Below are 26,918 nucleotides of genomic sequence, written 5' to 3'. Positions count from 1 at the left end.
CCCTTTTATATAAGTCAGCAAATAGTTAAGAACAAATAGCTTTATATGAATAGGAGGGCTAGACTATGAACTGCATTGGTTATTTGGAAATGTATGCTCTTGGCCTGCTATCTCCTGAGTTTTTTCACAAATCTGTTTCACAAATGTCTAGATATACGGTTGGTTTGTTTTTGTCATTGGCTTTTTTTGTGGTTGTTTGGCTATCATTTTGTGCTTCATTTCATATTTTATTGCACTGTGGTGAGTGAAGATGGTCTGATTATTATTTTGGGATGGGGGATGTGTTAATATTTCCTTTGATGCTAAGCCTATGGTCAACTTTGTGAATGTATATTCTCTTGAAATGCATGGGGCGCCTGGAGGGCTCAGTCCATTGAGTGTCCACCTTCAGCTCAGGTCATGATCTCATGGTTCGTGAGTTTGAGCCCCACATCGGGCTCACTACTGTCACCTGCCTGACAGGGCAGAGCCCGCTTCAGTTCCTCTGTCCCCCTCTCTCTGCCCCTCCCTGGCTTGCACTTTCCCAATAAATAAATAAATATTTAAAAAATACAGTTCTAAGGGTGCCTAGGTGGCGCAGTCAGTTAAGCATCTGACTCTTGATTTCGGCTCTGGTCATGATCTCACGGTTTGGATGTTCAAGCCCCGTATCTGGCTCTGTTCTAGTGGCACTGAGCCTACTTGGGATTCTCCTCTCTCTCCCTCCCTGACTTGTGCTCTCTCTTGTGCTCTCGCTCTCTCAAAATAAATAAATAAAACATTTTTAAAGATGCAGTTCTGGATATTTCTATTAGATCAACCTGCTGTGTTACCCAAATAGTCATTATCCTTATTTTTAAAAACTGAACCGCTTAATATTTTGGTTTCTGAGAGAAGCATATTAAAGTTTTCAGTATAGTTTTGGGTCAGTTTCTCCTTGTACTTTCAGCAGATTTTACTTTGCACGTTTTGAATCTATGTTGTTAGATGTAAAGAGCTTCAAGACTATTTTACCTTTCTGTTGTAGAGTTTGTCAAGATGAACTATTTCCTCTTAGTTTCCTTTCACTTTGAATTCAACTTTGCTATTATATTAATATGAATCGATATATGTTATATTAATATTGCTATACCTTTATATGTTTGTATATTTTCCAAGTATTGTAAGTTGATCAAAAAGAAGCCTCAGGGTCTCTGGCTGACCTAGTCCATAGAGCATGCAACTTTTGATCTCGGGGTTGTGAGTTTGAGCCCCATGTTGGGTGGTGAGATTACTTAAAAATAAAATCTTAGAAAAAGAAAAAAGATGCCACAGTAACTCCTTCCCTTCTCAAATCCATACCCGTTTCTAGGTGACTTTGCCACTCCTCCCAGCAAAGGTGAGTGTCTTTTCGCACCCTCATGTCGCTGGAATTTAAAAATCTCCAGTCTGGGGGTGCCTGGGTGGCTCAGTCAGTTAAGCGTCCGATTTTGGCTCAGGTCATGATCTCATGGTTCGTGGGATTGAGTCCTATGTCAGGCTCCGTGCTGACAGTGCAGAGCTTGCTTGGAATTCTCTCTCCCTCTCTCTCTGCTCCTCCCATGCACGCTCTCTCTCTCTCAAAATAAATAAATAAATTAAAAAGAATCTCCAGATTGAGAGCCTCTATTATTTAATAGGTGATCAACTCTTTCATATTGGGGCATTATTCTGTCTTCATGCATCCCTATTCTTTGTTTTTTTCTTTTCTTTCCTTTCTTTCCTAGTTTATCAGGATGCTTGTGGCTGTGAATAACAGGGACTGCAGTTAAACAGTGGCTTAACCAATAGAGAGTTAAAGGCTCACGTAGCTGGACACCCAGCAGGAGAACGAGCCTGTGACTAGTGGTGTTATCATGGACCCTGATTCTTTCCATCCCTTGGATCTGCTATCTGCAGCACCAGCTTCATCCCAAGGCTGCTTCCTTGAGGGGTCAAGGGATGTAGAGTATCCATAGCTTTTCCTTTAGACCAGGTGTTCTCGACCTTGGCACCATTGACATTTTGGGCTGAATAGTTGTTGCAGAGGGCTGTCCTTTGCACTGTAGAATGTTCAGCACATCCATGGCTTCTCTCTACTGGATGCCAGAGCTCTTCTCCATTTGGGACAACCAAAACTGTCTCCAGACGTTGCCAAAAGTCTCAGGGTGGAGGGGGCAAAACTGCCCCCAGCTGAGAACTGGGTGTGTTTACTGATGGTCTAAGGCTCCCATGTCCACACCTGAACCAATTATTGGGGCAAAGGGAGTAGATACTCTGATTTAGTTAAATTAAGATTTGTACTTGAAGCTGCAGGCGGAGTAGGCATCTCCCAGGGTCTGTGGCCATGGGGAAGGGGTGGGATCCTCACACAAAACTCTGGCTGTTGACTGGAAGGTAGTAAATAATGCTTGGGAGGTAGCTAGTCATGTCTACTAATCTGGCTTTTGATTATATATTCTTGGATCTGTTTCTCCTTCTGCATTCTACTTCTATGTGTCTAGGGGTTATTCTTTAAATACATGCACTGATTTAAATTTGTAGGTTTCTAATTATGTGTATTTTTTTAAAGTTTATTTATTTTGAGAGAGAGTAAGAGCAGAGGAGAGACAGAGAGAGGGAGAGAGAGAATCCCAAGCAGGCTCCACGCTGTCAGTGTGGAACCCAAAGCAGGGCTTGAACTCATGAACTGTGAAATCATCACTTGAGCCAAAGGTGGACACTTAACCGAATGAGCTACCCAGGTGCCCCAATAATGTGTACTGTTAAACAGCACCTATATCTACCTCTAGAACCTAAGGCAACAACAAAGGAATCTGGGCAAGCTTTAACTTCCTTCTGGAATTCCCTACTGGCAACTTCTTAGTTGATTTTGTTTAGATCATTGCTTAAAAATTTTATACAGGCAATACTTCAATGTCTTAATGTTTTCCTAATGTATTAATTTGCTATTACTTCTTATATTCCATACATTTTTTGGGAATTATTCTTTGTGTATTTGTGTGTGTATGTGTGTATCTTTCTTCAGATCTGAGAAATTCTTGGGTTTTAAAAAAATTGTTTCTCATGAATTCTTTTATCAACGTCTGAAAATTTTTTTTGATGAATGTTAGAATTTTTAGATTCTTATCTGCACGTCATTGAACTTTTCTTTCTTTTCCCCATTTCCCTTTGTTCTGCATTCTGGGAATATTCTTCTGTCTAATCTTCCAGCTTACTGTTTTTCTATTTAGTTGAAGTATTCTACCATTCAGCCCATCTACTGAGTTTTAAATGTCAATGCTTTCATATTTTTATTTACAAAGACTTTACTATTTGTAAGACATTTTTTAGTGTTTTTATTTAGTTTTCAGAGAGACAGAGACAGAGCATGAGTGGGGGAGGGGCAGAGAGAGAGAGAGAGAGAGACCCAGAATCTGAACCAGGCTTCAGGCTCTGAGCTGTCAGCACAGAGCCAGATGTGGGGCTCCAACTCACAAACTGTGAGATCCGAACTTGTGGAACTGTGAGATGACGACTTGAGCCCAGATCAAGAGTAGACCGCTAAACAGACTGTGCCACCCAGGGGCCCCTAGAGCTGCATTTTAAGAGAAGACCGCATTTTCACAAAGTTGACCACAGACTCAACTACAAAGGAAATATTAACACATCCTCGCTTCCCAAAATAATAATCAGACCATCTTCATTCATCACAGTGCAATAAAATAAGAAATGAAAAACAAAATGATAGCCAAACAACCACAAAAAAAGCCAATGGAGGTAAGAGAGGGAGTCTGTGAAGATGGGGGTGGGGGAAGCAGAGACTGGCTCCTCCCTGATTCCTTCCTGTCTGCCTGGCCTGCTTACAGGCTCCCCAGGCTCACACCCTGGGCCTTCCCCTTAGCTCCCTTGTCACATCCTCTAGGGCTTGGCAGTTTCCTGGATCTTGCAGAATCAGCTTTAAAGTGACCCCATCAGAGATACCAACACCAGAAGCTAGCGTGTCCTCTCGGAGGTCAGAGGGTTTTTTTAAAGTTTTATTTTTTTAAATCTTGGGTGCCTGGGTGGCTCAGTCGGTTGAGCACGTGACTCTTGGTTTTGACTCAGGTCATGATCTCGCGGTTCATGAGTTGGAGCCCACATCGGGCTCTGTGCTAACAGTGCAGAGCCTGCTTGGGATTCTGTCTCTCAGCCCCTTCCCTCCTCATGCTCTCTCTCCTAAGATAAATAAAACTAAAAGAATGTTTTAGCCCTAGGGGTGGTAGCTGCTTCTTCCAGCTGCTGTGGTATCTGTGATACTGCAGAATTCTTTTTTTGACTTCTCAGTTACCTAGTGAACAACTTTAAGCCTAGCTAACAGTTCTCTGTAGTCGATTCTTTGTTGACTAAGTGGTATGGTTTCTGTCTCCCGACTGGCATCTTTTAATATGCTTCATTTTATCTATTAAAAGATGTGTTTATGGTTGTGATTTGCAACCCAGGGAGGGCTCGGTCCTAAGATCATAGCATCAAATTGTTAGACCTCCCTTTCCAAAGGAGAATCACTGAGGACAAAGCCCACAAAACACAAAAGGAATTAGTTATTCAGGTTTATTTTAGTCCGGGCCGGATGGCCCCTCCCGAGCACCCACCCGAAGAGTCCCCAGAAGAGCTCCCTGCAGAGCCATAGCTCACGGTTTATATAGGGAGAGGGGCGAAGCCGGTGTACAGAAGCGAGAATTTTGCGGTTAGAGGTGGGGGTTGCTTAACAGTTGCTTGAAGAACATGTTTGACAGTTCTAATCAATGTTCAATAGATTTACATCTCAGGGACTTGCTGCAGCCAGGAGGAGCTAGGTTGCTCAACCCCTGACCTTTTACCAGAATAGAGTTTGAGATCAAACAATGGCGAGCCCCTCACCGTTTGGCCCAAGGGAGTTTTTACAAAATGATAAAGTGGTTAGTCCTCCAATATGTTGCCTCTCTAAGTGGTCATAGTTGGCCGCTGGCCCCGGGATGGAGCAGTCTTTGACTTCAGCTGAGACCCTCCTGGACAGGGCAAGGCAGGGTAGGTAGGGCAGCTGAGGAGAAGCCTTCATAAATGTAAATATTTATTTATTTATTTGAGTGACAAAGAGAGCAGGGGAGAGGAGCAGAGGGAGAGAGAGACTCTTAAGCAGTTTCCATGCCCAGTGTAGAATATGACACGGGGCTCGATCCCACGACCTCGGCCTCGATCCCACGACCCCGGGATCATGACATGAGTCGAAATCAAGAGTCGGACACTCAACCAACTGAGCCACCCAGGTGGCCCAACAGGCACAGATTTTTAGTTTGGGACAATGAAGAAGTTCTGGAGACGGTTATTGGTGATGGTTGCATAACAATGTAAATATACTTAATGCCACTGAATTGTACACTCAAAAATGGCTAAAATGGAAAATTATATGTTTCACAATAAAAAATGTTTTTTACAAAAACTGTACATAAACCTACCTTATGATCGAGCAGTTCTTCTCCTGTATTTATCCAAAAGAAATGAAAACTAAAAGCTGTGCACAAGAATGCTGTTAGTGGCTTTATTTATGATAGCTTTAAACAGCAAATAACCCAAGGTGTCCATTAATAGAATGGCTAAACCACGTGTTGTTAACCTTAAAAAATAAAAACTTCCGGTTTATTTTACCAGCAAAAGATGGCTTTATTCAGGAATAAAAAAGAATAGCAATCTAGGACAAACAAGTTGGGACAAACCCGAAGGCAAGTCTGGGGAACAATGGAGAGGTAGACTCTTTCAAGGAGAAAAAGGGTAAGTTGGGAAGGCTGTTATAAACTAAAAGTCCATTGGAGAAAACTGGGTGTTTCAAGTATAGTGGCTTCTCATTGGCTCAGCTGTTGCCCCGGGGGATGGGGAAAGCATCTCTCCCTTTGGCTTGGGTAGAAGGGTGTACCTACAAGGTGCAAGGTCAAGTCCATGTAAGGTCAAGTTCATCTCTTCCTTTTGGGTCTACAATTAACTATGCATGAGAGGTCCCCTTGCCGAAAGCTCCTGGCTCCATTTTAATGAGGTTTCTCAGTTATTATTTTTCACATTTCTCCCTTTTGATCTTTCCTTGAAAGCATCATTGATCAATAGTCAGGTTCCTTATATTTAGTGTGCATTTTCTCTCAATGCCAAGAAGAACCTTTCCTGGTTGTCATGTCTAACGACGGAGGGAAAATGCATCGCAGTTGGAAACCACTGAAGCCACACTGGACTAACAGTGTGGGTTAGAAGGGAGAAACTCTCAGGCACTTCTCTTTGGAAGTCTGTATCTTCCTTTCTGCAAGGGCACCTCCTTTCTGCAAAAGACTGATAGACAAGTACAGAACTAAAAGCAACATGACAGTTCCAAACTGTACGTTGGTTTTAAACCAGGACTCAAGGTCTGAAAGTACCCAATTGTAAATATTTATTGGCGGGGCGCCTGGGTGGCTCAGTCAGTTAAGCATCTGACTTTGGCTCAGGTCATGATCTCACTGCTCCTGAGTTTGAGGCCCGCTTCGGACTCTGTGTTGATAGCGTGAAGCCTGGAGCCTGCTTCGGATTCTGTCTCTGTCTCTCGTACCTCTGCCCCTCCCCTGCTTGCGTTCTGTCTCTGTCTTTCTCTGTCAAATATGAAATAAAAACAACATGAAAAATTTTAAAAAATGCTTATTGGCACTTATCTGGGCTTAGGGAAGTAAGGTTTCCCCTATGAAGGCAAACCCGAAATCAGATATACCTCCTGTATCTCCTCTTAAAGTGACTATGAGGCAAAATATTCAAATATTGTGGGAGTGCACCGAATGAAAAAACAGTGCATTTGGGAAGAAACAGCACATGTATAAACACGAAGGAACAGGTGATGAACTTTTTTTGCAAGAAGAGCAAAACTTCAAAGATAAAGGAAAAAAATACTGTTACCTCAAAAGAACTGTTTAGAACCATACGTGTTATTCAATAGTAGTTTGTAAAGTTGTCAATTTAGAAACCATGAATTGGGGTTAAGAATCCAGAGTCAGTTAATAGTCCAGATAAAAGAGTACTGTGAATTCTGAACCTTCTAACCCTTCAGAAATGCTCACGGGATCATTATGTGGCTGTTTGTGAAAAGCTCGTAATCAAAGGAGGTTTCCTCCCTTTGCAAGACATTGGGAAATTAAGATAAAGGGCGTTTTCCTTCAGCAAGAGAGATAGAAGCAGCAGTGGGAACAGGTGTATAGGCCTGGTGGGGACATCTTGGGAAAGCTGTCTGTCCAGATGCTATCTCTTTCAGTTCTGAGAAATCTTTACTTTCGGGTCACCAGATGGTATGCAGGTCAAGCCAGGGTTTGGTGTTTTATTTACGTGTGTCACATACATCCAAAAGTCTATTCCCTGGAGTTTGGTGGTGCAAGGATAGTTAAAGGGGACTCTGTGACTATTTCTGCAGTGGCCTTAACTAAAAGGGCAGTGCAAGAATGGCTCTCAGGCAAGGGCAATATCCACGAGCCATAGAGGAGATCCAGTTCCGTTGTTGCCTGTAATCCCCACAGGGCCATGATGGTCCCTGTGCTTCTGGGCTAGTACTCCAAGGGCATTCACATACAAAGAGGTGAAAGGGAGTTGGTAATTAGGATCCCAAGGGCAGGGAGTTTTGTTAGACTTTTAAAGTCCCAAAGGCTATGTCATCTCCCTCTTGCCAAGTAATAGGGTTAGGTATGTCGTTTTTTAGTAAAGTACAGAGAGGCTGAACCATACGAGAGAAATTTGGAATCCAATTGTGATAATAGCCAGCCAGTCCAAGAAATTGCTCAGTTTCAGGTTTTGGGAAATTAAGGAAGCCTTGAAATCTACCCGGATCCAAATCTAGTCCTTGGTCTGAGATCAAGTGCCCTAAATAATCGAACCTGGGTTTGAACAAACTGCAATTTTTCTTTGGACACTTTATGTCCCTTTGAAACCAAGAGTTTTAACAAGAGGATGTGCTCTTCTGACGAGGAGGTTTGAGAAGGGGAGCAGAGAAGCAGGTCATCAGCCTACTGTAACAAATTAGAGCCTGGAAAAAATGTTCTATCATCCAAATCAGCCTTTAAGTTTTGTGAGAAATGGGAAGGAATTTCTGTGTAACCCTGGGGCACTACTATCCAGGTGTATTGCCATTCCCCTCAAACGAAGGCAAAAAGGTATTGGCTGTCCTTATCAACAGGGATACTGAGATGCACTGTATAGGACACTGATCGTGAAAAATTTGCTTTCAGTGGGAATGGATGTCAGTAGTGTATGAGGGTCGGGACCTGGATGCCAAAGGTAACAATGTTAGTTGTTGCTTGAAGGTCATGGGCAAACATCCATCCTTGGCTAATTGGTTTTCTCATGGTAAAATAGGGGTGTTACAGGGACTAGTAAAGGGGATACTGAGGCCCCAATTCTTATAATCCTCTATTATGGACTTGATGCCCCTAAGGCTTCCTTATTTATAGGGTATTAGTTAATTCTAGAGAGAGGTTTTGAGGGACCTATTCGAATCTTGATGGGAGGTGCACTGTGGACTCTGCCAGTATCAGTTGATGATTTTGCCCATAGAGAGGGTGGTAGCTGACCCAAAAGGAACAAATGATTACTGTCCTCAGACTCAGCTATGGTGCATCAGAAAAGATGCCGAAAGGTCATTCATTTCCTTTTGTTCACTAATTTTGTTACCACTGTCAAATTCTAGAATTATGTTTCCCTTTTGGGAGAAAGAAATTCTGGCATGATATTCTTCTCAGAAAGCTCAGCCCAATAAATGAATAGGCGCTGAGGAACTAAGGAGAAGAGGGTATGTATCTTTCAAAGGGCCTACTAGGTTCAGAGATGAGAATCTGTTGAGGTTTATCAGAGACCGCCCAGTATTTGAGAGGCTTTTTAGTGCTCAGAGGCAGGGGCTGCTTTAGAGCAGTGGAGGTAAGCACAGAGTATAGTTCTTGTGTCAGTAAGAACAGAGAGGGATTCATTCCCAGTAAGGACGGTAGTTTTTCCCAGCTGATTAGGAGGGAGGAGATGAGCATAAGATGGCTGCCTTGTGTCAGTAGACAAGAGAGATGGGGTCTTCAAGAAAGAAGAGGTCTCAGAAGCCACCTTTTTCCTTTTTAATTGTTTGTTTGCCTCCTTTGGTTTATAAATTGTTATCTTGGAGACAGGCAATTTTATTTATCTTATTATTATGTTTTAAACTTTTCAAAACCCACAAGGTAGGTTGTTTGTTCCTTATTATTTAGTTGTGGTCATGGAGACTATCCCAATTTTCCATAAAACCTTCTCGATCCTGCTTCAGTATCACGGCATGAAAGATTCAAAGTGCCACTAGACATAAGGACCAGTTTTTTTTAAACATCATAAACCATGATGCTAGTTAATGTTTAAATGGGAACATTTGATACGGTTGGATGAAAAATACCAAAATATCAGGAGAGAGGGATTTAGATTCCTGATAGCATTTGGAAGCTTCAAAATCCTATTCAGTCCTCTTCAGTTTTGTCGATTTTAGAACCATGGTCGTCCAATTCAGCTTTGAGAAAGGTAAGTTTGGGGAGATCAAAAGCTCCCTATAATGGCCATTGAAGTTCTAAATCACTTCTGGTTAAGTCAGTCCATGTATTTATAAGTGTGCATGTGGAGGGACTATAGTTTTTTTGTTTTTGTTTTTAATGTTTATTTAATTTTGAGAGACAGAGAGACAGAGCATGAGCAGGGGAGGGGCAGAAAGAGAGGGAGACACAGAATCTGAATCAGGCTCCAGGCTCTGAGCTGTCAGCCCAGAGCCTGACGTGGTGCTCATACTCAGACTGGGAGATCGTGACCTGGGCTGAAGTTGGATGCTCAACTGACTAAGCCACCCAGGCGCCCTCATAGTTTTTAAACATAAAACGGGCTGGACTCTCAGTAAGGGTGGGGCCTTCAAAGCATTTTGATGACGAGGATCCCATTTCTTAGAGGTTTTTCAGGAACAGCCTGGCTCCAGAAGGAATCAGACGGAGGGTAGTTAGCACAGTGTCTGGGGGAACAGGCCAGTTCCAAACAGGATTTGGACCCAAGGCTATGCCGGCTCCAACAGGCACAGTTCCAACTGGACCAGTTCGGTCCCAAAGGGGAGTAGGAACAAAGGCCACCACAGTTCGAACTGGCACAATTCCAACGGGAACAGTCTGATGCCGAAAAGGAATCCAGAGGCCAAACTGTACTCTCAGAGATTAAAAAAAAAAAAAAAAGGCATTAAATAGGTCCCCAGTAAAGCCTGGAGAGCTCAGACACAAAGTGTGAAGCTCAAAATCCAGGAAAACACTTATCCTCCAACCCCAAGAAGATTCAAGAAAGTAGGGAACTGCAACAGCTCCATGGGTATACCCCACCTGTTTGCTCACCAGCCCTGGGAGCCCCTGGGGTGGGGGTGGCGGTCTTCTCTGGATGCCACCTCTGATCACCAAGTAATATTAACTTTTTAAAAAAATTTTTTAATTTTTTTATTTATTTATTTCTAGGAGAGAGAGAGACAGCGTGAGCAGGGGAGGGTCAGAGAGAGAGGGAATCACAGACTCTGAAACAGGCTCCGGGCTCTGAGCTGGCAGTCAGCACAGAGCCCGACGCGGGGCTCAAACCCACGAACTGCGAGATCATGACCTAAGCGAAAGTCGGATGCCTAACCGACTAAGCCACCCAGGCGCCCCAATATTAACTTTAAAAATAAAATCTGTCAGTTATTTTACGAGTTTATTCAGGAATTAAAGAGAATTGTAATCCGGGACAAAGAAGCTGCACCCAAACCACAGGCAAGTCCAAAGAAGAGAGGAGAGGTATGCTTTTTTAAGGAGAGAAGAGGTAAGTTGGGAAGGCTGTTAGAAACAAAATCTGCTGGGGGAAACTGGGAGTTCCAAGCATGGTGGCTTCTCAATGGCTGAGCTGTTGCCCTGGGGGATGAGGAAAGCATCTCTTCCTTTGGCTGGAGTGGTAGAGTGGTATCCACTAGCCTGGTCAAGTTGTGTCTTCCATGGTCAAGTTGGGTCTGCAATTGACGGCCGCGTGGTGGTGCGTGAGAGCTCCCCTGTCGAAACCTCCAGACTCCATTTTAGTGAAGTTTCCCACTGTCATTTTTCACAGTGTATACATGTAAAGGAATTTTGAAGCCAGTCAGTTCCTGGCTGAACAGAGATGGGAGTGAAGATTGTTTTCCTCTACTTCCTTGTCTTTCTTCAGCCTCACAGGGTAAGCTTTCCTACTGACCCCAACACTTTGACCTAAGGATAGCACAGAGAGAGAGGTACTGCAGCCCCAGAGTTCTGTGGCTGCCTCTGTTAAGACTCTCTCTTCCTCCTCTCCATCATCATCTGTGCTTAGTCTCCTTAGAGACTATCATGTACCTGTTCCAGTATGTTTGGGTTCAACTGCTGACAGAACTGACAGGGGAGCCACCCATCTTCTCAGCAGGGGGATTTAGGGCAGCCAGGTGCCCTAGCATGCCTGGGCCCCAGTTTTCATCTCTCTAGTGGTCCTAGTGCTATCTGATTTTTCCCATATGTCAAATTAGGACCCTTAGCCACCATCATGCAGGGTCTCTGTGAGTCCTGATTAGTGCCTTCTTGAGGGTGGTCCTTGAGAGACCCGGTTCTAAGTGCCAGGCACTGGTCATGAGCCTCCTACTCCAGTGGCCCTCTGAGCACCCTGCTCTGCAGAGTGTCAAGGGCATGGATTCTCGAATCACACAATCTGTATTTGAATCTGGTCTCTCCTACTTACTTAGGTGACCTCACCATGGGTCAGTGTTCTCATCTGTAAGAGGAAAATATAATGGTATGGGAGTAGCCGTAGGTAACAAGGTGTAAGGTTCTTAGGACAGTGCCTGGCAAATGGTAAGCACTGTAGAAGTGTGTTATTTTTCCCCACTCACCACCGTATTCTCCATATCCTTTGAAAAATTGTGTTCTCGAATGACAAGCAAAAGAAATATACAAATGTATCCTGTATCAGCCTGGATCCAGAAACCACACCAGGAATTTGGACAGAGGAAATTCAGTGTAAAAAATTGTTAACCAGCAGACAGGGAGTAACCACTGAGAGGGGTAAATGGAGCTCTAATGAATACAGGAATAGGGCTAGAGGGAGAAGCCACTACCTCCAGAGACGATGTAGAAAACCCATGGAAGGAAGAAACTTGGAAGGGGCCCTCCCTCCTGCCAAAGCTGAGACTCATGATGGTGGCCTACTGGACGGCAGAGAGGTTTCCCGAGGTGCAGCAGGCTAGAGTCGACAGGCAGGAGACTGTGCTGGGGGATGGCAAAATCTCACTGGGAAGCCACCCGGCTGTGCTCCAGGAGCCAGAAGAAAAACACTCTCCACTCATGGACAGGCCCAAGGTGGCGCTGGCTAACAGGATTGCAGAGCAGGGCAGAGACAGGCGTATTGGGGGCAGAGAAGCACTTAGTTAATAGCAGGCACACACCCCATCTATGTTCTCAAACTTAAAAAGACTAATAGGGAATCTTTCTTATTTATGATTTATGTATTTATAGCAGTACAAAGGGGACTAGGATTGGGGGGGCCGTGTGTTCTGGCTGTCCACTACAGGCACACCTCATGCTCATTGATCCAGTATTATTATTTTTTAATGTTTTTAAAATTTATTAAAAAATCTTTTAAAATGTCTTTTATTTATTTTTGAGAGAGAGATAGAGGCCACATGAGCAGGGGAGGGTCAGAGAGAAAGGGAGACACAGAGTCCAAAGACAGGCTCCAGGCTCTGAGCTAGCTGTCAGCACAGAGCCCGATGTGGGGCTCGAACCCACGAACTGTGAGATCATGCCCTGAGCCAAAGTCAGATGCTTAATCGGCTGAGCCACCCAGGCACCCCTAAAATTTATTTTTGAGAGAGAGAGAGAGAGAGAGAGAGAGAGATACCAGTGTGAGCAGGGGAGGGGCAGAGGAAGAGGAAGACAGAATCTGAAGCAGGTTCTGAGCTGTCAGCACAGAACTGGATGTGGGGCTTGAACTCATGAACTGTGAGATCATGACCTGAGCTGAAGTCGGATACTCAAGTGGCTGAGCCACCCAGGTGCCCCGATCCAGTATTATTGGCTCCTAGGAACGTCCTTGTTTGGAGGATGAATTCATGCTACCTCCTGGAGTGTTGTTTTCTATTAAGCTACTCCCACTGATAGTGGCTAGAGGCACAATAAACACACACACACACACACACACACACACACACACACACAGACACCTGCTTGAAGAGCTACTGAGGCAGTCCAGGTGTTGAGGGGCCATGACTTCAGGGAGAAGAGAAGTGCACTGAGATGAGTGTGACACCCTGAGAGGCTTTCCCCTCCAAAGCTTGGCTGGTATGTAGGTGGGAGGAACCAAGAGGGAGAAAAGCTGGGCAGAGAGCAGCAGCAGTTCTCAAGAGTAATATATGATAAAAAGAAAAAGTACATTTGAGTCTGTCTAAAAGAGCTCTTCTAATAAGTATATAATAAAAAGTCTAAGTAATATGAAAGTACAGCATCATCGTTCAAATGGCAGCATTTTTTCTTTTCTTTTTTAATTTATTTTGAAACAGAGACAAAGCACGACTGGGGGAGGGACAGAGAGAGAGAGGAGAGAGAGAGAATCCCAAGCAGGCTCTGCACTGTCAGCTTGGAGCCTGATGTAGGGCTGGATCTCATGTGGGGCTGGACCTCACCAGGATCGTGGCCTGAGCCGGTCAGACGGTCAACCAACTGAGCCACCTAGGACACCCTCCTTTCTTAATGGTAGATAAAACAACGGTATATTTTCCAGTTTAGGGCATCTCAGAGTTGTTGAAATGCGGTATATTTGTTCCCATACATGAGTGTTTCTATAGGGAAGATTCCTAGAAGCAGAAGCACTGGGTCAAAGGATACATGCATTTGATAGATCCTACCCAACGGTCTTAAAACAAACAAACAAACAAACAACAGCGTCCATTTCCCACAATGTCGGAGGCCGCGCCGGCTCCGACAGGTCCAGGGGTCCCTGAAGGATGGACGGTGTCGGCGAGAGAGTGAGAGAGCCCCGAGATCCTTTCTGATCACCAGGCAGACATCTCCGTCCTGTCTGTTTTGGTGTCTTTATTTATAGGTCAGGAAATGGAATATTTACAATGGATAGCTCTTTGTGATAAGGTGTTTTTGGAAAATGTACAGAAACAGGTTTTACAGAAGTCTTCTTGCAGAACTGCCCCAATTATAGTGAGGTTGAGTAACTGAGAAAATAACAAGGTGTTCACATTTTAATAACACTAAGACTAAGTCATAGGTTTGTAGATACTCTTATCCATCCTCATCACAGCTGCCAGGGTAAGGGAAGGTGTTTGTGGAAAGTAGGCCTTAGGGAAGGGAGACTAAGTCATAGGTTTGTAGATACTCTTATCCATCCTCATCACAGCTGCCAGGGTAAGGGAAGGTGTTTGTGGAAAGTAGGCCTTAGGGAAGGGGCTGCTATACACTATCAGTTAGCAAAGGTGTAGGTACTAACTTATCTTCTGTCCTTCTCTCTAGGTTAGGCTCTTTGTCTCCAGGCAAGACTTGATTTTCCAGTTATATTCTTTACAGCACCGGAGAGCCAACCATACCTTTAGAGTTTAGCTTATTTCCCAATACGTAGAATAGCCTCTATGAGTGCATTTACCTTTGTGTCTAGTTTTATGATTTCTTGAATAGCTAGGGCATGAAAGACATTTTTGGTTAGTTGATTTACATGTGGAGCTGTATGAACATCTTGGACTAACGCAACGGTAGAAACAGAATTGTACATGTAAAGGTCAGTCTTTTATGAGTAAGGGTCATTAGCCTGTTCATAGCTCAAGGGAAAGTATGGAGGGAAACAGGACCTTCTGGAGACACGATGTCTGTTCCCATAATCAAAAGAAGTTCCTTCACAAGGTGCAATCATCATACCAGGGCCAGAATAAGGGGACAAGTCACTCCCGATATTGATCAACAAGGTACCCTAGGGGTCAGTGCTCAAGCAGAAATAATTGAGTGGGGGTGGATATCGGTCATCATCTGATTGGCAAGAGACTGTGCAAACTTGCTTTAACCTCACCAGGAGTTTTCTCGACTAGTGGGCTCAGAATGGCTCCCAACACCACACTCTTACCAACAATCGGTGTTAGCAGTCTTTCTGAGTTTCTTCTCACCTGACGGGCTCTTCCCATGTCTTCATTTCAGCTTCAATCCAGAATGAAGGGATCTGTGTTTCCCCAAGTTACATGCTCCATGGCTGCATGTAACTGGTTCAGTCTGCCTCACTACCCTGGAGTTTGGGCCTTGGGCCTTTCTCCTCCTAAAGGAAAATAAAGGGTAATTTCCCCACGTGGTGCTGGGGTGGATCATGGGCTAATTAGCACAGGAGGGGGCCTCAGATGCTGCCTGATCCCAGGAGTTTGGAAAGTTATTCAAGATGGTCCGCACTTACAGGTGGACCTGTAAACTTCTAGTCCGAAAAAAAGTATTCTTCAGACAACCCCCTGCCCCATGAAAATGGGATCACTTTGGGAACATCCTGATGCATGTTGACCAGCACCTGCAGCAGCATCCGGACACCAGGCATGTGCCTATGACTCAGCCACTCCGGTGGATCCTGTGTGGGTTTTGGGGACTCTAGGGCAACTTTGTGTAGTCATATACTGCTTGATATATGCCCATAATGGAACGCTGGCTCAAAACATAAAAGGTGAAGAGTTTGCTGAAATAAAGTAAATGAAGACCATCATATGAAAATTCTACAGTGTGACTCAAGATGATCTTCGTTCACGGGACATGCAGATTGCATTCAGCTGATCAAAATGTTTATCTGGTTCATCCTGATATCAAAAAACCAAAGCCAAAAAAGAGAAAATAGGTACGATACAGCCTTTCATTATTAGGAATAAACATGAGCTAGACCCACTTCATACTATCTGCAGAATCTCATCATTTAGACATGAAAACAAGAAAGTGATAAAAATAAACCAGTTTTTTTTCAAGTGCAAAAAGCTTAAATTCCAAACGTTCACTTAGAAAAGCAGTTTTTGTCTACTTTTGATGCTACAATGAGTTGTTAAATTTCGTACATGGTAATATACATTTGTCCCAATGCCAATATGATAAATGTTTTTTTATTTATTTCTTCTTTTAAGTTTATTTTAGAGAGAGAGAGCATGGGAAAGGGAGAGATGAAGAGAATGTTAAGCAGGCTCCATGCTCAGCACAGAGCCCAATGTGGGCTTGATCCCACAAATCTGGGATCATGACCTGAGCTGAAATCAAGAGTTGGATGCTCAAAGGACTGAGCCACGCAGGCACCCTGATAAATGTTCTCTTGAAAGTTATTTGTTAACAGCATTGTTGGTGGGAATGCAAATTAGTGTAGCCACTCTGGAAAACAGTATAAAGGTTCCTCAAAAAGTTAAAAATAGAACTACCTTATGATCCAGCAATTACACTCCTAGGTATTTACCCAAAGAATACAAAAATACCAACTCAAAGGGATACATGCACTCCAATGTTTATAGCAACATTATCTACAATAGCCAAATTATGGAAACAGCCCGAGTGTCCACTGACTGGTGAACGGATAAAAAAAGATGTGGTACATACACACACACACACACACACACACACACACACACACACACACACACACAAAGGACTATGACTCAACCATGAAAAAGAATGAAATCTTGCCATTTGCAGCAACATGGATGGAGTTAGAGAGTATTATGCTAAGGGAAATAAGTCAGAGAAAAACAAATACCATATAATTTCACTCATATATGGAACTTAAGAAACAAACAAGCAAAGGGAAAAAGAGAGAGGCAAATCACAAAGCAGACACTTAACTACAGAGAACAAACTTATAGTTACCAGAGGGGTTAAAACAGGTGATGGGGATTACGGAGTGCACTTGGGATGAGCACTGGGTGATGTATGGAAGTGTTGAATCACTATATTGTACACCTGAAACTAATATTTACATAATTCATATAATTATGAAAGTAAAGGGAAATAGGTTAAGACTAATCTTTATATTATAGACTTTGCTTGAGATTATTTTAAAGTTATACATATGTCTAAAATAAATTTTATTTTAAAATAATTTATTACAGGGGCGCCTGGGTGGCTTAGTCGGTTGAGCGTCCGACTTTCGCTTAGGTCATGATCTCGCGGTTCTTGGGTTCGTGCCCCGTGTTGGGCTCTGTGCTGACTGTCAGCTTTGAGCCTTGAGCCTGTTTCAGTCTGTGACTCCCTCTCTCTCTGACCCTCCCCTGCCCACGCTGTCTCTCTCTCTCTCTCCTAGAAATAAATAAAAATATAAAAAAAAATAATTTATTACACATCACAGAAATTATTAAATGCTTTAATAATCTCAAGGTGTTGGCAAGTATACACACAGTGAAAAGACTTCTCCAGTCAAAATAGGGTAGAGAGCTCGTATCTGGTCTAGATCCCTTAGATTATAGATGAGGAAATTCAGGCCCAGAAAGGGTAAGAGATTTAAGATCACTCAGCCAGGGAGGGCCAGAGCTCAGACTCTTAATTCATTGCTCTTCAGGGTCTGTACGAGTTTCAATGATTTGAAGGTCCCAGGAGACTTCTCCTTGTTGGAAAAAAATCTCTTGGGTAGCAGAGGTTTGGACATGGCCCCCTCCTAGGCACTGACTCTACCTGATCCTTCCTTTAGAGCCCAGTTTCCTTGGGGACTAAACTATTTTAGTTCCCAAAGGCCGTATGAGGTGCCGTCTTCCCCTCCCATGCAACCAGGATCAGCCAATATCTGCTGAACCAATGAAAGAGTAGATCCATGATGGAGGAATGGATCTGTGGCCCACCAGGGCCAACTTTGCTGCCCAGAGTTTACCAGGTGGGCTCTACCTGAGAGACTCGGAGAAAGACCAGACTGCAAATGCTGCTGGATTTGAGAAGGCACTATGTGTGGGTCCACAACTTTCTTGTTTATTAGGAAATTAACCTCTTCCATTTATTTATTTTTAATTTTTTAAAAATGTTAATTTATTTTTGAGAGACAGAGCAGGAGTGGGGCAGGGTCGGAGAAAGGAGACACAGAATCCAAGCAGGCTCCAGGCTCTGAGCTGTCAGGATAGAGCCCAACGTGGGCCTCCAACTCATGAACTGTCAGATCGTGACTTGAGGCAAAGTCAGATGCTTAACTGAGTCACCCAGATGCCCCATCCTTTCAATTAAAAAAATTTTTTTTAATGGTTATTTATTATTGAGACAGAGAGAAACAGAGCGTGAGTGGGGGCAGGGCAGAGAGAGAGGGAGACAGAATCGGAAGCAGGTTCTAGGCTCTGAGCTGCCAGCACAGAGCCCAACGCAGGGCTCAAACCCACAAGCTGTGAAATCATGACCTGAGCTAAAGTCAGATGCTTAACCAACTGAGCCACCCAGGTGCCTCATTCTTTCCAACTTAAAATTTAAGAATCCAGGGGTGCCCAGCTAGCTCAGTGGGTAGAGCACGCAGCTCTTAATCTCCAGGTAGTGAGTTCGAGCCCTGTATTGGGTGTAGAGATTACGTTAAGTAAATACATTTTAAAAAATAATAACATAGAATTTTAAAATGTAAAAAGTTATTCCCACCTCAGGGAAACCATGCAATTACCTTACAGTCTGTTCCAACTTATTCATTTCAAAGTCTCACTCTCCACTGCCCTCCAGGTACCCTGGACTTGGCCAGGCATGCTCCAAAACCCCTAATCCTGGCACGCTGTAAACATCTCTGCATCCCACTACCTGCCTGGTGCCTGATGGGATGTCGCAGGGGTGTTGACCATCTCCCTTTCTGAGCTCTTGCTCTGGACGTGTGTCTCTTACAGTTCAAACCGATCTGGAGAGTCTCACCTTTTTTCTCTGCGTAGGCTCCTGGTATTGAGCTTCCCAAAAATATTAGCTTTGGGAGGCCTCTGCCTTGCACAGAGCCTGTTACTATCTCCTCATTGTCTGCCTGATCAATCTAATAGATTCTACTTGAATTTCAGGCCTTTTTACAATCCTACTGCTTGACACTGTCACCCTACCACAATCTGTTCCTGTGGGCAAGTCACCACCAAAGTGTCTGCATACCTGATCTCTATTCTGCCTCCCATCACTTGTTCATACCAGATCCCCAACCTATTATCAGAGCGTTCTGTTGTTTCATCTTCTGGTTGTGGTCAACCAAACATGGTGACCAACACGCCAGCAGAGACCCAGGAGACCATCTAGAGAGGCAACGCTGGAGGAAGACAGAGGGGGTGGGTGGTCCTTTGTGGAGGTGGCTGCAGCTAACCCCCCAGGGGGATGCAGGTTCCTGGCAGAATGAACAATTAGGTTCAACAGGCACAGTGCCTAGAGCCCGCAAAAACGTTTACGTTTTAAATCCTTTAGAAATCAGAAGAAAAATAAAATAATCATGATGTAACAATAAATCCAGCCTGGATTCTATTTGTCTTTATTTTGCCGCAGTAAAATATAATTTAAAAACAATTTTAATGGAGGAAGGGGCCCACGAAGACAAAAGTCCTTAGTTATAATTTGGCCTTAGGTACAGTGTTACACTGTTTTTCTTTTTTTTTTTTAATAAAGAACTGGATATGCAGGTATTTGTATGAAACATCTTGATTTTAAATTTTAGGAACTAGTTTTAAAATTAAACAAACGTGCTGTGGCCCAACCAAACACGCGCGGCTTAGCCTGCACCCTCTCGAATGCCCGTGGCTTCAGACAAATCCGGGGACACGCTTTGTGCCTGCGCTCGGGATGGACAAGGGAGCGCGAAAAACCTCCCGGCAGGCCACGCTCGGATGCTGAAGCCCCCGCCCTCTCGGGTCCTGGAGTCCCCGCCGGCGGAGGCCGCCCTCGGCCCACCCCCGACCCCGGCGCGGCCCGACCGCGCCACCGGACGGCTCCCGCCGACTTCCAGGGCGGCGCGGGGAGTCCGGGCCACCGCCTCCGGCTTACGGGTCACGAGGGGCGGGGGGCGGCCACTGGGAAAGTGCGGCCGACGAGCCGAGGCCGCCCGGCTCCGCTCCACCCCTCGGCCCGCGTCACCACCGCACCGAGGTCCACCCGGCGGCCGCCAGCCCGGCTCGTCGCGGGGCCCGCTCCAGGACGCGAAACTCCGGAGACGCCGAACGCGGCGCCGGGGCTCCTCCCCCCGCGCTGCCCAGTGAGGCAGGCTGCATTTATTTCAACCGCCCAGTGGCCTGCCCGTCACCGCCCAGCCGGCCGGCCCTCCTTTCCGGGGGGAGACCCTCGCAGGAGCCCCCACTCTCTCCGCCTAGGGCCACGGGGCCTTCAGCTGCTGGCGGCTCCGGGCCCAGACCCGCTCCCGCCGAGCCGCCAGTGCGCATGCTCCGTCGAAGCCCGCACCGGGCCCGGGTGAACCCTGATAGAGCCATCGCGAGGCCGGCTGAGCGGAGCTCCAGTGGCGCAATCGGTTAGCGCGCGGTACTTATACAGCAGTACATGCAGAGCAATGCCGAGGTTGTGAGTTCGAGCCTCACCTGGAGCACGACCCTTTTGGACACCCTCAGCCCCCTTTTATCTCCTAGCCCAAAGAACAAGTTTGTCTCTCTTTAAGGTTCTCAGTTCCCGGTTCTGCCTGCGTGCGCGGGTCGCTCCGCCGCAGGCAGGAAGCAGCTCGCACTGGGCGTTTCTTACCCGCCGCGCAAGCTACTTGTTGCCCCTACGCACCATGCAGCCACTCGACCCCGGACGTCTGCAAACTGCTTCCTCCTACCTCTACTTCCTAGGCCTTTAACGGCATCCAGTCCCCGGCCACGGTAGCGGCGGTGTGGACTGGAGTTCCAGGGGCGCCGCACGGGTGTGGGGCCCTGCCTGGACATCGAGGTCAAAAATCTACGGGGCGTGCGCGAGCTCCTGGCGCCGGGAAGAGGTCCGGCTTCCCGTCGGCTGCCCCTCGCCCAGGGCAGGGTGGGGCGTGGCTCCGCCCGCCTTCGGTCGCGGGTCGCCAGCAGGGCGACCACTCCGGGGAGCTGGGGCCAGGGGCTAAGAGCAGGGCTAACGTGGAGCAGCCCCCCCCCCCCCCCCAATTGCAGACACTCGGAGACTGCGGGCCCTTCTCCGCTCCCCAGGCACGCAGGCCTCCCAGAGCGGACGTGCAGAGGTTGGGATGTGTGCCCAGGCAGTTTCCCTCTCCGCGTTCTGTGCTTTCTCTCCCCGGTGTCAGTCTGCGGTGGTGCAGTTTGCTGGCGGACCGGAGAGCATACGTCTTCTAGAGTTGTCCGAGTGGTGGGTGTCCTCCTTCCATGCATGCCATAAAAGCCAGGTTCAGAAATCCTCCAGAGGAGGGAGAGGGGGCGGGAAATCTGTTTTGGTTTTGTTGTTGTTTTTGCAGCCAGCACTCCTCTGAAGCGTGCTAAGGGGTGGGTGGGTGCCCTACACCCCCAGGAGGTGTGGGCGGAGCAGAGAACAAATTTAGTCCGGGTGAGAGTCGTCCCAAAGTGTTCTCCCGAAAGAAAGAGTGGTTTCTGCTGTTTTTATGGACAGGATAGTAGTTAAATCCTGGGGTAGAAATACTATCTGGAGCGTTGAGGGGTAAGACCTAAAAAGCTCAGGGAAACTGGGTGGAGGGTGGAGTTCTTGTTCATCTCTACTACTAACCCCAGCCTCAGATTGAGGATGGAGAGCCTCATGCCCACTGAAATGCGAGAAAGTCTGCCCTTCTCATCAATCCTGAGGCCAGGCCCTCATCCAGTGAGAGCCTTCTGCTTACAGGTTCAGCCTCAGCAGATGGTGAGAAGTCTAGCCCAGGCCTGGAGACAAGTATCTGTCCATTAATAATAATAATAAGAGAGTTTGCTTAAGTTTAAAAAAAAAAAACAGTTTTAAGAAATAATTCACATACCATTTTAAAGTATACAGTTCAATCGATTTTAGTATATTCGCAGGGTTGTGCAGTCAATTTTAGGATATTTTCAGCTCCTCAGTAAGATACCCCATATCCTTTACCTGTCACCACTGGCTCCCCACTCCAGCCTTAAGCAACCACTAATCGACTTTCTATCTGTATACATTTTCCTAGTGTGGACCTTCATCTGAATGGAATCATAGAACGCGTGGTCTTTTGTGACTGGCTTCTTTCAATTAGCCCAGTGTTTTCAAGATTCATCCATGTTCTACCCTGTATCACTACCTGATTTCTTTTTATAGCTGAATAATATTCCATTGTATGGATTCTCTTTATTTTTGAACAATGGTGAGAAGGTTGGCATTTTAAAAAGAAAATTTCCTGAAAGCTTTTTTTTTTTAAAGGAGTTGATTGTAAAATACACAAAGCATAAAAATAGTTAGACTTGCTAAGTGTGTTTCTGACTGTCACAGGCTGCGAGAACTGGTCGGATACTTTTGAGAGCTGAGCACAGAGCAGGTTCACCATGTGGACAGAAAGAAATGAACGTAAGATCATTCTGCACAACTTCCCATTCATGTCGGAATCCCTTCTACAGAACCCCAACTCCTAGTTGAAAACTTCTGGCATCAAAATGTCTTTTCTTCGCAAGGCAACCCATGTCACTTTCTGTCAGCTCTCAAGGTTAGACCTTTCTCTTAAATATTGTTTCTGTCCCTGTTAGTTATTGTTGGGATGGCGGTGCTTTGGGGAGCTCTTTTTCTAGTTAAATGGGGGAGGTGAGAAGGAAGGAAGTGAAATTAGTTGCCCTTCTTTATTTAGTCTAGAAATCCCCTACGAGGAAGTTAGTAGTGGGTTATAAACAAACAAATAGGCGACTGGTAGATTTGTAATTATGACATTGTAATATGACATTGATTGGATTTTTAAAGCCCGTGATAGGTGACAGAGATCAAGCCAGGATAATTTGGGAAAACACTTTAAAAACCATACGGTACCATACAGATGGGAGGAGGTGGCACTATTAACACCACAAGATTGGTGGATCAGGCCGGTGTATGATGTAGAGTGGCTTTAATGAGGAAGATGTGTAAGTACAAGGTGGACGAACTTGGAGGGTGGGGTGAAGTTATAGGTGATCTCCTTCAAGAGCGGAGCCTGACACATCCCGGGCTGACATTAACTTTATAGTTACTTTGGATGCAGATAGGCTTATTGTGCATGACACAAAGCTGGAAGGAACTACAAATTCCATGGAATTTGGAGGACAAGTAGAGACAAATGTTTCTGACAAACAACAATATGCAATTTGACAGAGATAATTGTATGCCTGTGTTCAGTTCAGAGTTCAATGTGGGGGATGTCTGGCTTGACAGCTGTTTCCATGTAAGGGGTCTGGGGCTTTCAGATGTAGGCGACCCCGGTTGTCCCGGCGTGTGACCCAACTGCTAACGACGTCAACAATTATTAATGCCTCCCAGTACTGTATAAGGCATTACGTGGTGTGGTGTCAGAGAGCACAAAACAGCAGTCCGTGGAACAAATTGAGCCTCCTGACAGGTTTTGTTCGGCTTTCTAGCACTGAGTGGCCAAGCATTTGAACAATTGTTAAGCATTTGCCTACATGTTGGGGGATTTTACTGAAATGTCCAAATTTCAACTTTCTAATGAAAAGTCAGAAAAGTTGGCCATCTGGGGCCCCTGTTCCCACATGGCAACATTAGTAGTGGGCATGCGGTCTTCTGTTCGCCAGGGTCTCCCCACTCTCCATGAATCCTCGGCACACAGGTGGGCGCCAGCTGCCACCGCTTTCACCTGCTCACTTTCCTGTTTTCTTAACCCCTGGCTCCTTTCTCCCCTGTGCACCCTGCAGACACTGAACCTGGGGTCTCTGTGTGGATCAGGGAGGGAATCTTCTGCTGAACTCTCAGTAAGTCAGAACTGGCCCCAGGGCTGCAATCTGTATGGAGACAGCCTATTTAAAATTCAGACGACATGATACTCTACATAGAAAACCCGACAGACTCCACCAGAAGCCTACTAGAACTGATCCAAGAATTCAGCCAAGTTGCAGGGTACAAAATCAACATACAGAAATTGAATGCATTTTTATACACCAACAATGAAGTAACAGAAAGAGAAATCAAGAAACTGATCCCATTCACAATTGCACAAAAAAACCATAAAATACCTCGGAATAAACCTAACCAAGGATACAAGAGATCTGTATGATGAAAACTATAGAAAACTTATGAAAGAAATTGAAGAAGACACAAAGAAATGGAAAAACATTCCATGCTCAAGGATAGGAAGAATAAATATAGTTAAGATGTCATTACTACCTAAAGCAATCTACACATTCAATGCAATTCCAATCAAAATTGCACCAGCATATTTCTCAAAACTAGAACAAACTATCCTAAAATTTGTATGGAACATCAAAAGACCCCGAATAGCCAAAGTAATACTGAAAAATAAAACGAAAACGGGAGGTATCACCATCCCAGACTTTAGCCTCTACTACAAAGCTGTCATCATCAAGACAGTATGGTATTGGCACAAAAACAGACACATAGACCAATGGAACAGAATTGAGAACTCAGAAGTGGACCCAAAAGTATACAGCCAACTGATCTTTGACAAAGCAGGAAAGAATATCCAATGGAAAAAAGACAGCCTTTTTAACAGATGGTGTTGGGAGAATTGGACAGCAACATGCAGAAGAATGAAACTAGATCATTTTCTCACACCATGCACAAAAATCAACTCAAAATGGATAAAGGACCTGAACGTGAGACAGGAAACTATCAACACCCTAGAGGAGAAAGCAGGAAACAACCTCCTTGACCTCCACCGCAGCAACTTCTTACTTGACACATCCCCAAAAGCAAGGGAATCAAGAGCAAAAATAAACTGTTGGGACCTCATCAAGATTAAAAGCTTCTGCACAGCCAAGGAAACAACCCAGAAAATTAATAGGCAACCAACGGAATGGGAAAAGATAGTTGCAAATGACATATCAGATAAAGGGTTAATATCCAGAATCTATAAGGAACTCACCAAACTACACGCCCGAAAAACAAACAACCCAGTGAAGAAATGGGCAGAAGACATGAACAGACACTTCTCCAAAGAGGACATCCAGATGGCCAACAGACACATGAAACGATGCTCAGCATCCCTCCTCATCAGGGAAATACAAATCAAAACCACACTGAGATACCACCTCACGCCAGTCAGAGTGGCTAAAATGAGCAAATCAGAGAACTCTAGATGCTGGCGAGGATGTGGAGAAACGGGCACCCTCCTACACTGTTGGTGGGAATGTAAACTGGTACAGCCCCTCTGGAAAACAGTGTGGAGGTTCCTCAGGAAACTAACAATAGAACTCCCTTATGACCCAGCAATAGCACTGCTAGGAATTTACCCAAGGGATACAGAAATGCTGAGGCATAGGAGCACATGTACCCCAATGTTCATAGCAGCACTCTCCACAATAGCTAAAACATGGAAAGAGCCTAAGTGTCCATCAACAGATGAATGGATCAAGAAGATGTGGTTTATCTATACCATGGAATACTACATGGCAATGAGAAACAATGAAATCTGGCCATGTGTAGCAACATGGATGGACCTTGAGGGTGTTATGCTGAGCGAAATAAGTCAGGCAGAGAAGGACAAATATCATATGTTTGCACGTATAGGAGGATTAGGAGGAACTTAACTGAGGACCGTGGGGGAGAAGAAGGAGGGAAATGGTGGGGGAAAAGGAGAGAGGCAAACCATGAGAGACTCTTGAATGCTGAGAAACAAACTGAGGACTGATGGATGTGGAGGGGAGGGGGGAGATGGGCATGGAGGAGGGCACTTGTGGGGATGAGCACTGGGTGTTATATGGAAACCAACCTGACAATAAACTATTTGTAAGAAAAAAAAAAAGACAAAAAATAAATAAAATTCAACAGAACACAAGACCAGTGCTTTATTATGGAAGATAATAAAGTAGCAGAGAGACTGTATTTACCCTCCCACTCCCTGTATCCATCTGTATTACTTCTAAGGATCATCAGCATTATTTCCTCTGTACATTTCCACAACATTTTCCTCTACCCCTGTACCGTGGCCACTGGAATATTTTCAAGGAAATCCCAGATATGGCTTAGTTTAACTTGTGAACACTTCGGTAGGTATGCCCAACAGTTGACTATTTAAAAAAAGCATAACCGCAGTATCATTATTACACCTTGTAAGATCAATACTAATAAATCTCCTACATGACCTAATGCGCAGGCGCTGTTCAAATCCCCACACTTATCTCTGGTATTTTTTTTCAGTTGGTTTGATTGATCAAGATCCAAACAAAATCCACACATTGCATTTGACTAACATATCTCTTAAATTTCTCTTAATTGATAGCAGTTCCCTCTCTCCCTACTCCCTTTTATGATATTATTTGTTGATCTGTCGAGTTTGCTGCCGATTTTGGCTAATTGCACCCTCAAGGCATCCTTCAACAGGTCCTTTGATCCCTCCTGATAATTAGCTCTAGAAGCTCGATAATATTCAGATTCAATTCTTTTTTGCAAAAATATAGGTGGTACTATGTACTATTGCATCATAAGAGAAAGTACATAATGTTCCACATTTCATGATGTTAATTTCATTGATGACTTCAGATGTAGTCAACTTAATCCATCCATTATTAAATTATGCACCAGCCTCTAACCTAATGGTTTCAGCAGCCATAGATGCTCTTTGTCTAGACTTATTATTTTATTAAGGATTACACAATAGTGATGTTCTAATCCTATTATTCCTTCTGTATTTATGACTATGATTCTAAAAAAAAAAAATCCCCCCTTTTTTCCTATTGACGATTTGATTTTCCTCAAGCACGATTTGCTTTAGAAAAGCATGGATAATATTGTTTGATTCTTTTCATTTTTCTACTAGTCTTCAAGAATAATGAGTTGATGCCCTAGCAACTCCTAAAGGTGACCAATTAGTTTTTTATTTTACAGGTGTTTTTGAGTGATAGTTTACGTACAATCAGCTACAGTAATGATGTTGAGTAGCATTTG

General features: G+C 44.7%; 1 non-coding gene across 1 annotated transcript; it reads left to right on the top strand.

The window, feature by feature from the left end:
• The first annotated feature begins 20,385 nt into the window (after positions 1–20,385).
• On the top strand, positions 20,386–20,478 carry TRNAI-UAU. Its single transcript is given in 2 exon segments — positions 20,386–20,423; positions 20,443–20,478. It is a non-coding gene; the product is annotated as a tRNA-Ile (tRNA).
• The last annotated feature ends 6,440 nt before the right edge of the window (positions 20,479–26,918 follow it).

This window comes from Hyaena hyaena, unplaced genomic scaffold (assembly GCF_003009895.1).
Source record: "Hyaena hyaena isolate Hyena2069 unplaced genomic scaffold, ASM300989v1 scaffold_64, whole genome shotgun sequence".
Classification (NCBI taxonomy): Eukaryota; Metazoa; Chordata; class Mammalia; order Carnivora; family Hyaenidae; genus Hyaena; species Hyaena hyaena.
Note: the sequence above shows the minus strand (reverse complement) of the source record. Positions and strands in the feature narration are given on the sequence as shown.